This window comes from Sus scrofa, chromosome 11 (assembly GCF_000003025.6).
Source record: "Sus scrofa isolate TJ Tabasco breed Duroc chromosome 11, Sscrofa11.1, whole genome shotgun sequence".
Taxonomy (NCBI): Eukaryota; Metazoa; Chordata; class Mammalia; order Artiodactyla; family Suidae; genus Sus; species Sus scrofa.
The window spans coordinates 56,370,467-56,380,474 of NC_010453.5; the positions used below are offsets into that span (position 1 = coordinate 56,370,467).

The window sequence follows — 10,008 nt, forward strand, 5'->3', positions numbered from 1 at the left end:
GAGCTTACTGTAGGTCACAGGTGTGGCTCGGACCCTGGGTTGCTGTGGCTGTGGTGTAGGCCAGCATCTATAGTTCTTATTTGACTCCCAGCCTAGAAACTTCCATATGCTGCATGCAAACCTAAAAAGCCAAAAAAAACAAAAACAAAAACAAAAACAAAAACAAAAAACAAAAAACAAAAAAAAGAAGGGAGGGAGTCAAAATTAAGGTGAAAAATATAATGTTTCAAAAAATGTGAATGTCTGCGGTTCAAGAGACAAATTTACAAGTTAAGTTGATATTTTATCACTCAGCAGAAAGCTAAATTTACAACCTGTATTTCACGGTATTTTTCTATTTTTCTTTTTTGGCTGCTCCCATGACACATGGAAGTTTCCAGAGTTTCTAGGCCAAGGACTGAATATGAGCCATAGCTGTGACCTATGCCACAGCTGCAGCAATGCTGGATCTTTAACCCACTGCACTGTGCTGGGGATAGAACCTGTACCTCCACAGAGACAAGCTGGATCATTAACCCATTGTGCCACAGTGGGAACCCCTATTTCATGATGTTTTTCAACTTTTACCTTGAGGTTTACTAAAAAAAGATTAGAATTATTGACATTAAAATTAAAATGATTTAAAACTGAGAAAGAATAATGATATAGTAGAGGAGAAATGGACCAAAGAAGAATTATGTTTTTAATAATGATTCCCTTAGCACATTTCTAAAACTAGAACAGTAGTATCTTCACTCTAATATGCTCAAGGAGTCAACAAAATTATCAGATACTTTATCCACATTCAATAGCCCTATTACATTTTTCTGACACATTTTTTATTCAGGTAAGATAAGTTCCAATAATTTGAATAGATGTTAATTGCAATCTTAGTTATATTTTTAAAAATGAATTAGATTGCTATATCTATAATTCCTCTGAAAACCGTATAACCTTATAAATGTGTTCTTGTGTGTGAAGGCCATTTGGAGCTCAATTCACTCTTAATTATCTGGCACAAATTATTTATATTCTGTAGTCAATACTTTATGGTTTTTCTGCCCTGTAAAAAATGTGCTCGCAAAATGAAATTGCTGATGTTACCAAGAAACTTCATATCTTAATCTTCTTTATGTCATTTTGTGAGTAGTAATTAAAATCCTCCCTGTCAATGCAACTACAGACCTTCGGAACATCTTTATGTTTTTTTAAACTTCTATGAGGCTTAGATTCTTGTCTGGTGGAAAATATTCAATTAGTTGACTTACATTCTGATCAAGTAAAACTAGAGTAATAACTCGTGATTTACTGCATGTTTCTTAAACTCCTTGTGCATCAGTTATTTTTACATAAAGTGCTTCAGGGATTGATGCCCAAGAATTAACTCCACAGCTTAATGATATAGGAAAACATCACATTGAATTGCACTACTCACACCTCAAAAGATTAGCATTTCCTTCTTTTTTTTTTCTTCCTGGCTTTAACATAAAATGAAAGAAAATTATGTCTAAGCACACAATTTACTGCATAGGATTGAATCAATGAAATTATTACTCAATAGGAATTGATTGTAAGCATTTTTTTCCATTTGCCATTCACTGATTATTATCCATCTTTAAAATTGTTTTTCATAAAAATAAGTAATTCTGAGAAATGTAGAGAAAATGATAAATTTTTAAGTGCTACAGAGAAGGTTTGTATGTGATTTCTGCCATTTATGCTAGGAAATTAATTTTGGGGATTATTACTTCTTAAATCTGGTCTAACTTATGTAGTTAGAAAGGGGTATATAGTTAATGTGGTATATTAATGAATATCCCACTATGGTAAAGTGATGACACAGTATTTATAGTGCATCAAGTATATTTCTAAGTAGTAGAAAAATCTTGGTTTATGTTACAAATTTTATTTATATAAAAACGGAAAGGAATACTTATAATAAAAATATTCTTGGAGTTCCCATCATGGTGCAGCAGAAACAAATCCGACTAGGAAGCATGAGGTTGCAGGTTTGATCCCTGGCTTCGCTTAGTGGGTTAAGGATCCATGTTCCTGTGGCTGTGGTGTAGGCCAGCAGCTGTAGCTCTGATGGGACCCCTAGTCTGAGAACTTCCACATGCCACAAGTACAGCCCTAAAAAGAAAAAAAAAAAAAAAATCTTAGAGTTCCCATTATGGCTCAGCAGTTAATGAACCTAACTGGACTAGCAACTTTGAGGGTGGCAGTATGATCCTTGGCACCACTCAGTGGGTTAAGGATTCAGCATTGCCGTGAGCTGTGGTGTATGTGGCAGACGTGGCTCAGATCCTGCACTGCTATGGCTGTGGTGTAGGCCGGCAACTACAACTCCAATTCAACCCCTAGCCTGGGAATGCTATGGGTGAAGCCCCAAAAATACAAAAAAAAAAAAAAAAAAAAAAAAAAAAGTAGATAATATGTATATTTGATAAGATAGTATGTTCTCCTTCAACACTTCCTATTTCTCGTTAGGAAAGAACTAGTTAAAGCTTATGACCCAGAAATAACAGTTTGTGCACTTCCACCTCATTGCCTAGAAGTCAGTCACTTGTCAACATTATAAAAAAAAAAAAAAGACAACTGGGGAATTTAATGTTTAGCTGGGAGATCATTTGACCCACTGTAACTATATTCAATTACTGAAGATCCGTGCTTAGCCTGAATGTGAGGTAAAGGTAGAATTCTCTTCCCCAAACTCCATATTTATGATGATAAGTGTATAATTTAACTGCTTATCCTGTTTTATATTTAGCCGTGTTATAATGTGTTCCTTTTTCTTCTCCTTGCATGTACTGGCTGGATAAAATTATTTTTATTTCACTACCACTCGAACTCCACATAATCTGGATGTACCTGGCTGTCCCTAGCAACAGTCATTCTCATCTTCATTCTTCCTTGTCACTTGACAGTGAACATGCATGCTGTCCCATGTGCCACTGCAACCCCATCTCTCTGTGCACACCTCTCTTATTTCTCTCTTTAGATATGTAAAGAAATGGTTCAGCATTTATGTGTAGAAATGGTCAAGTCTACCTAGAGAGCTTTCTTGGAGGCTCTGTGTTGATAGAAAATCATGTGCCACATGTCACAATGTGCCCATTTAACAGCTTATGTAATAAAACCTACATAAAAAAAAATCAGAAGAAGGGAAAATCTTCTTTCCCATTAGATATTGTACAATTTCAGGTCTTGTCCCCCTTTGGCTTATTGGATCACACATTGCAAACCTATCGAGGAACTTTGAACCACAGACCATAGAGTTATCTAGGCAGACCCCCTATCCACACACACAAACTCATCTCCAAGTAGTCTCTCTATGTGTATGTTTCTGTATCAGTGTAATTAAATGCATGCACAGAGGTTTAATTATATCTTGGCTAGAGAGTGCTGAGGAATTTTTTTCCCCCAAGGTTCATACTCTGTTCACATTTACTCATGTGATACTTCCATACTATCTTTTCTTTTTGTTCATGAAACCTCATTACATTTAGTAAACATGTGTTTTTACTCTCCTCTTTGTTTTCAGTTTCTCAGATTTTCCTTGTTTTGGATGATGATATAAATTTATAAAATTAACACTTATTAAGTAGAGCACAGGATGGTGGATGGGGAGCCTGGTTCAACAACAAACCATAAAAAAAAAAAAAATTGAAATAGAGAATGTTCCTATTCACAGGTCCTGATGTGAGTACCTTGCATGTAGGGAGGCAAGGCAGAAAATAGAGAGAGATTGACAGGCGGGCCCTGGGGCATATGCCTTTATCAGAGTCCCTGAGTAGAGTGCTTTGGATTTCCGAAAATTGGTCAGATTGGTCAATTGAAACCTAAAGAGAGTGGTTTTGGTAGCCCCAAGGGAGTCTTACCTAAAGGTCACAAAAAGTGGAAGGCACTTTTCCAGCTACTTTTCTGTGTTAAATTTATGTTGAACATATTGTGTTTTAATAATAGTTGTTGGATTTTTACAGCTTAATGGAGGTATAACTGACAAATACACATTGTATATATTTAAGGTAAATAATATGATTTAATAAGAGTATATACAGTGAAATGATTACCACAATCAATTTAATTAGCATCCATAATCTCACATGGTTACCATTTGTGTGTGTGTGGTGAAAACACTGCAGATCCACTTTCTTAGCAATTTCAGGTATACAATATAATTAATTACAGTCACTATACTGTATATTAGATCTGCAGAACTTATTCATCTTGTAACTGAAAGTGTATACCTTTTAACTTACATCTCCCCATTTTCCCTACCCCCTTTTTTTGGTAACTACCACTCTAGTCTCTGCTTCTGTAAGTTTGACTATTTTAGATTCTTCATATAAGTGGGATCATACAATATTGTCTTTGTATGACTTATTTTGTTTAACATAATTTCCTCACTCTTCATGTTGTCACAAATGGCTGAATTTCCTTCTTTTTTATGGCGGAATAATATTGCAATATACATACATTCTGTATGTATACCGTTTTCTTTATCTACTCATCCATCAACTTAGGTTGTTTTCATGTCTTGGATACTGTGAATAATGCTGTAGTGAACTTGAGCAGTCAGTCATCTCTTTGAGATACAGATTTCATTTTCTTCAGATATATACCCATAAGTGGGGTTGCTGGATCACATGGCAATTCTATTTTTCATTGTTGTTCCAGGAAATTTTTCTTTTAAATCCCACTTCTACTGACATTCTATAATGTCATCTATTTTCTTGAACATATTAATCATGCCTGATAAATCCAATACCAGTAATATTGTAGGTTTGCTTCTATTTAAAAAATATTTTTCTTGATTTTTATGTATCATTTTTATTAAATTTAGGCAACTTAAAAAGACAACTTGTGTGGAATGTTACCATATTTCATCAAAGATGAGATTTTGTTTTTTCTGATACACAGTAAGGATATATCACCTTTCTCTAGTCAGAAGTTGCGAGGATTGAGGTTAGATTTTAGTCTTTGTAAAGTCTTACTCATCATTATACCAAGAGTCAAGTTGAGCAATTCATTTGGTCCAATTGATACCTGAGGTATTTGCCAACGCCTTGTGAGGTTGGCCAACACTTTCTACACGATGTCCTACCTCGAACCCAGAGTTGAATACAGATCAGCTCATGCCTCAAGGTGAAAAGCAAGGCAGGATATTGGATTCGCTTTTCATATTCCTCTTTTCTTCACTTCAGTGAAGTCCTAGTGCCTTACTGACCATGTCCTCCAATATTTGTCTGCCTTGAATCCATGAGACTGTTGAAAGTTCTGCTTACAACAGGCTTTGTATACAGCTCTTTACTAATTAATTTCTTGCTCAGAGTTGCTGACCAATTAAAAAATGCCTGGAGGAAAAATGCAAAGTAGCAGACTAGACTAACCTCAGTGTTCCTTTTGTCTCCTAAAATACTGTCCCTCATTCTTGCTGCATTTGTAGTCCCACATCATTTCATTTTGTGTTTAGAAAAGTTAATCTTTTGTAACCACATCATATCATTCAGATGAGGAAGTCCTTCCCCTCACATTATGATTTGTCCTCAAATCTTTATATGTACTCTGCCTTCGATCTGGAATATCCTGTACAAGTTATTCATCTAGCTGATATTTTCTAGACTTTCAAATCAATTGTTAAAGTGTTCTTCACCTGGAATTTTCTGTCTTCAATCATGAATAAATACCCTATCCATATACTACCACAAAATCTTATATAGATAATTCTTGGTATGTACAACTGTAAATATTTATTACTTTTTTCTTGAGTGCAACAAAATACAAAAATATTGTATATACATATAAATGTATACAATTATATATTTGAGGAATAAATCTAATTATATATTTTATATACTTTATTTCTACATAGTCATTATATACATTTATATGTAATTCTAAATTCAAGGAAAAGATAATACCTATGGTTACAAATATATGTTACATAACACATGGAAATATATATTATACATGTAAATGCAAATATATATACATATCTTTAATTATGCTATCATAGGAGTTCCTTGGTGACCTAGTGGTTAAGGATTCAGCACTGCTGTGGCTTGGGTATCCCTGGTCTGAGAAACTTCCACATCCTGAAGGCATGGCCATATATATATGTAATTTTTAAAAAAAATAATGTTACCACATTGTATAAAATAAGGTGTGATGCAAAATAATGTCTGTGTAATTTTAGATAGATTAGACGCGTTATGAAAGCAGAAAAATGAACATAGATATCATTCATAATTTTTAAATAATTAGTATAAGTGTTTGGAAACAGTAAACTGATTTCTCCAGAGACCTCATTTATCATCAGGGAACATTTTAGGACTGATAGATTAGGATATTAATAGTCATAGACACAATCTGTTGTTCAGTAAACCTTGCACCTGAGCAGATACTTAACATCACCTGTGGAAAATAAGACCAATCATTCTAATATTTTCAAGAAACCCAAGGAGAAGTTACAGCAGGAGCTCATCAGCTGGGAGAAAATCACTCTACTGAGCTCAGAAGTGTTGTTTTCATCGCTTGTGTTGCTTGAATATATTCCACTTATTATTTGTATCTAAAATATGATCTAGTAACAAGTTTTTTTTATATTCATATGTTTTGTGACTTCCTATTCTTGTTCCTGGGATATAATAGTAAACGAGCTGTAGCAAACAAAATAAATAAATATGTGTAGCACTGAGAACTATGGAGCATGATAATGGGAGAAAAAAAGTATGTATACATGTATGTATAACTGGATCCCCATGTTGTACAGTGGAAAAAAAAATTGTGTGGGGGAAATAACAATAAAACAATAATAATAGAATTTAAAAAAACAAAACAAAATAAATATATAAAGATTATAACATCATACAAAGTGATGCGGATTTGGAAAAAATTAAGTAAGGGAGGGGGATAAGGAGTTGGGAAATGGTATTGTAAAATACTCAGGCTGTGGGTGGGGGAGGACTCACTGAAGAAAAAGCAGTTGAATAAATACTTGAAGATAGCAAGGAAGTGAGTGATAAGGATGAGGAGGGAGGAGCTCTCCAGGCAGTGGAAACAGCTTCATTCTCCTCTAGAAACTCAGATTGCTTGCTATTCAGATAACAAATGGGAAAAGATAACACCCAGAAGGTACTTCTGCTTATTTACCTTCTATGAACTAAACTGACATATCATTTCCATTCACATTTCATTGGTGATAACTAAGCACAGGGTCTTATATTGCTAGAGATGTTGAGACATATGCTGCAGATATGTGCCTGGGAGGATGATGGAGTGGGGTTAGAGGTTCGATGTAGAAATATGAGCTCCTCTGCTTTAAGAAAAGTGTTGTTTTAATTCCATAAAATATGTTTTGTTTTCATTTTAAAATTTTATAAGAGTTTTTGATTTAGGAAAAAAATGCAAAGATAGCAGAGTCATTCTCATACACCCCACATCCAATTTCCTCATTTTAGTATTTATATCACAATAGTATATTTGTATACATTAACAAACAGTTATTAACAAATTATTACTAACTAAAGGCCATGCTTTATCCAGATCTCCTCAGTTTTTAACCTATTGTCTTTTTTCTATTGTAGAGTCCTGTGTTAATGTTTTGCAGTCATGTCTCCTTAAGCTCCTCTTGGATGAACTTCCCAATTTTCCTTCATTTTGATGACCTTGATAGTTTTCACCAGTCTTGGTTAGGTATTTTGTAGCATGTCTATCAACTGAGATTTGTCTGATGTTTTTCTCAGGACTGAATTGGGCTCCTGAGTTTTGAAAGACCACAGAGATAGAATGTTCTTCTCATCCTTTCATACCAAAGGTAAGTACTATCTCTTATTACTGTTTATGGGGACTTTGACTACATGAGTGATTAACTTCGTCACCTGCCTGATTTTTTTTTTTTTTTTAACAAGATAAGTACTAGCATATGTGCAAGCTTTGGGGTAACTATAGAAGCGAAAAATGGTAGATGGATGAGAATTGGGGAAGATGATATTAACCTAATCCACATATTAAAATTGTGTGTTTGTAAGAGCCAAGGACAGATCATTCCTAGAAACTGGGGGAACGTTAGGGTGTGGGACAGACTGCCTTGCTTTCCTTAGGGAATCAGAAACAAAGTCATCAGCTGATTGTGTGGCTGAGGTAGCATGTTGGGAATGTCTCTGGACAGGTGAAGAAGCATATGAAATTTGAAGTTATCTGTCTTTATTTCTTAAATGCCCTATCGATAATTGTGTGCCTTGTATTTATTTATCACACATAGATGTGTTTGTCTATACAAAACTAAAAGCAAAAATGAATCATAAATCATAACTATACATATTCCAAGTATTATTTTTACCTGTGTCAGTGCCTACGTTCACAAACTGTGTGTGCATCTGCATTTATATATATTCAGTGCAAACTAATGAACTCACTAAGATTTTTACCTTTTCACCTGATTAAAAATGATTCTTTGATTTATACCATAAGAGTTCACATCTACAGGAAAAAAGTTGTAATAATGAAGATAATATTTCTACGTTACTACACAGACACTGCCATTTGAGTATCATGGAGAAAATATATTTTTTGTTGTGTATGTGTATATAACTCATGTCATCTTGAATATCATTTATGCTAATAAGCATTGGCACATTTGTATTGAATTACTGTGTGGCAAACCTTTTAATGGTGATGTATCAAATGATCTTGAAATTTATATCTCATCCTAATTCATAGCTTTAATTTAAATACACTTTCATGTTTGAAGAGAACACTTTTATCTGATATTAAAATGAAAACTTATGGTTATTACAACTTCTGGAAAACCCTTCCATTTTCATATGGAACATCTGCTTTACAAATGAGCCTTCTGTTCCCAACTTATGGTACTTTTCCCTCTTTTGTATGAGAGAAACTATGAGTAAAGGAAGTTGTTCAAAACTGGAGATGAATCAAACAACCGTAAATTGCACTTGAATCTGTACAATCAAAATATATTTCAAGGAAATGACAGCTTTGTTTTAGGCCACTTGGATACTAGGACAGGAATTTTGTTTTATATCTTGAATCATTGACAGGTAAGTGAATTTTCTCAAAGATTATGTATAGTTTTTAGTTGTTATTATCCAGGTAATACCTTATTCTAAGAAAATGAAAGTTTATAGCAAAGTCTAATTCACATAATGCTATTTGAAACATAATAGTATCATTTCAGGTTATTTATATAGAAAAATATTTTTCATTGTTCATAGACTTACTAATTCAAAATGATTAACACATCTACTAAAATAGGGGTTTTGGCATTTTTCCTTTAAATTACAATATTTTTCAAAAAGCAAAGCTAAAATCATACATAAGAATATAACTTTTCTCCATTAAAGGAAAGAAACAGAACATTTAACTTACAAGAAGAGATAGTAGTATGAATTAGTAATTTGTTTCTTTTGTTTGTTTATTTGTTTGTTTGTTTTTAGGGCTATACCCCCGGCATATGGAGGTTCCTAGGCTAGGGGTTGAACCTGAGCTGTAGCCTCTGGCCTACACCACGGCCATAGCAATGCCAGATCCAAGCTGTGTCTATGACATACACCACAGCTCTTTAACCCACCGAGTGAGGCCAGGGATCAAACTTGTGTCCTCATGGATACTAGTCAGATTCATTTCCACTGAGCCATGAAGGGGACTCCAGTACTTTGTTTCTAATTCATAGTTTGCCCCAATTATAGATGTGTCACACAAAGAAAATTTAGATAAATATTTTAAGAACACTTAAAAATATCTATCCCTCATATATTTATGTTGTTAAATAAGACAATTAGAATTGCTATTGTGCATTTGATATATAAAATTGTATTATATTCTGCTTGAAACTAACCGCATCAGTGCAGCACTATCTTTAATCAGCCTTGGCTATCAAATTTTAAAAATAAAACAGTTTTAAAAACATTTTAAAAAGCAATGCATTTGGGTACATTCTTAGAAATTTTGTCAGGATTCCTAAAGATAAAAAATGCTTTGGGAGTTCCTGTCGTGGCACAGTGG

At 33.9% G+C, this 10,008-nt stretch overlaps 1 long non-coding RNA gene across 1 annotated transcript in view; it reads left to right on the plus strand.

Annotated features, from left to right (window-relative positions):
- Window positions 1-9,434, plus strand: part of LOC110255839 — a 322,197-nt gene extending 312,763 nt beyond the window's left edge. Inside the window, exon 3 of the long non-coding RNA XR_002336718.1 lies at window positions 7,728-9,434. This is a non-coding gene — a long non-coding RNA (uncharacterized LOC110255839). The remainder of the gene's footprint in view (window positions 1-7,727) is intronic.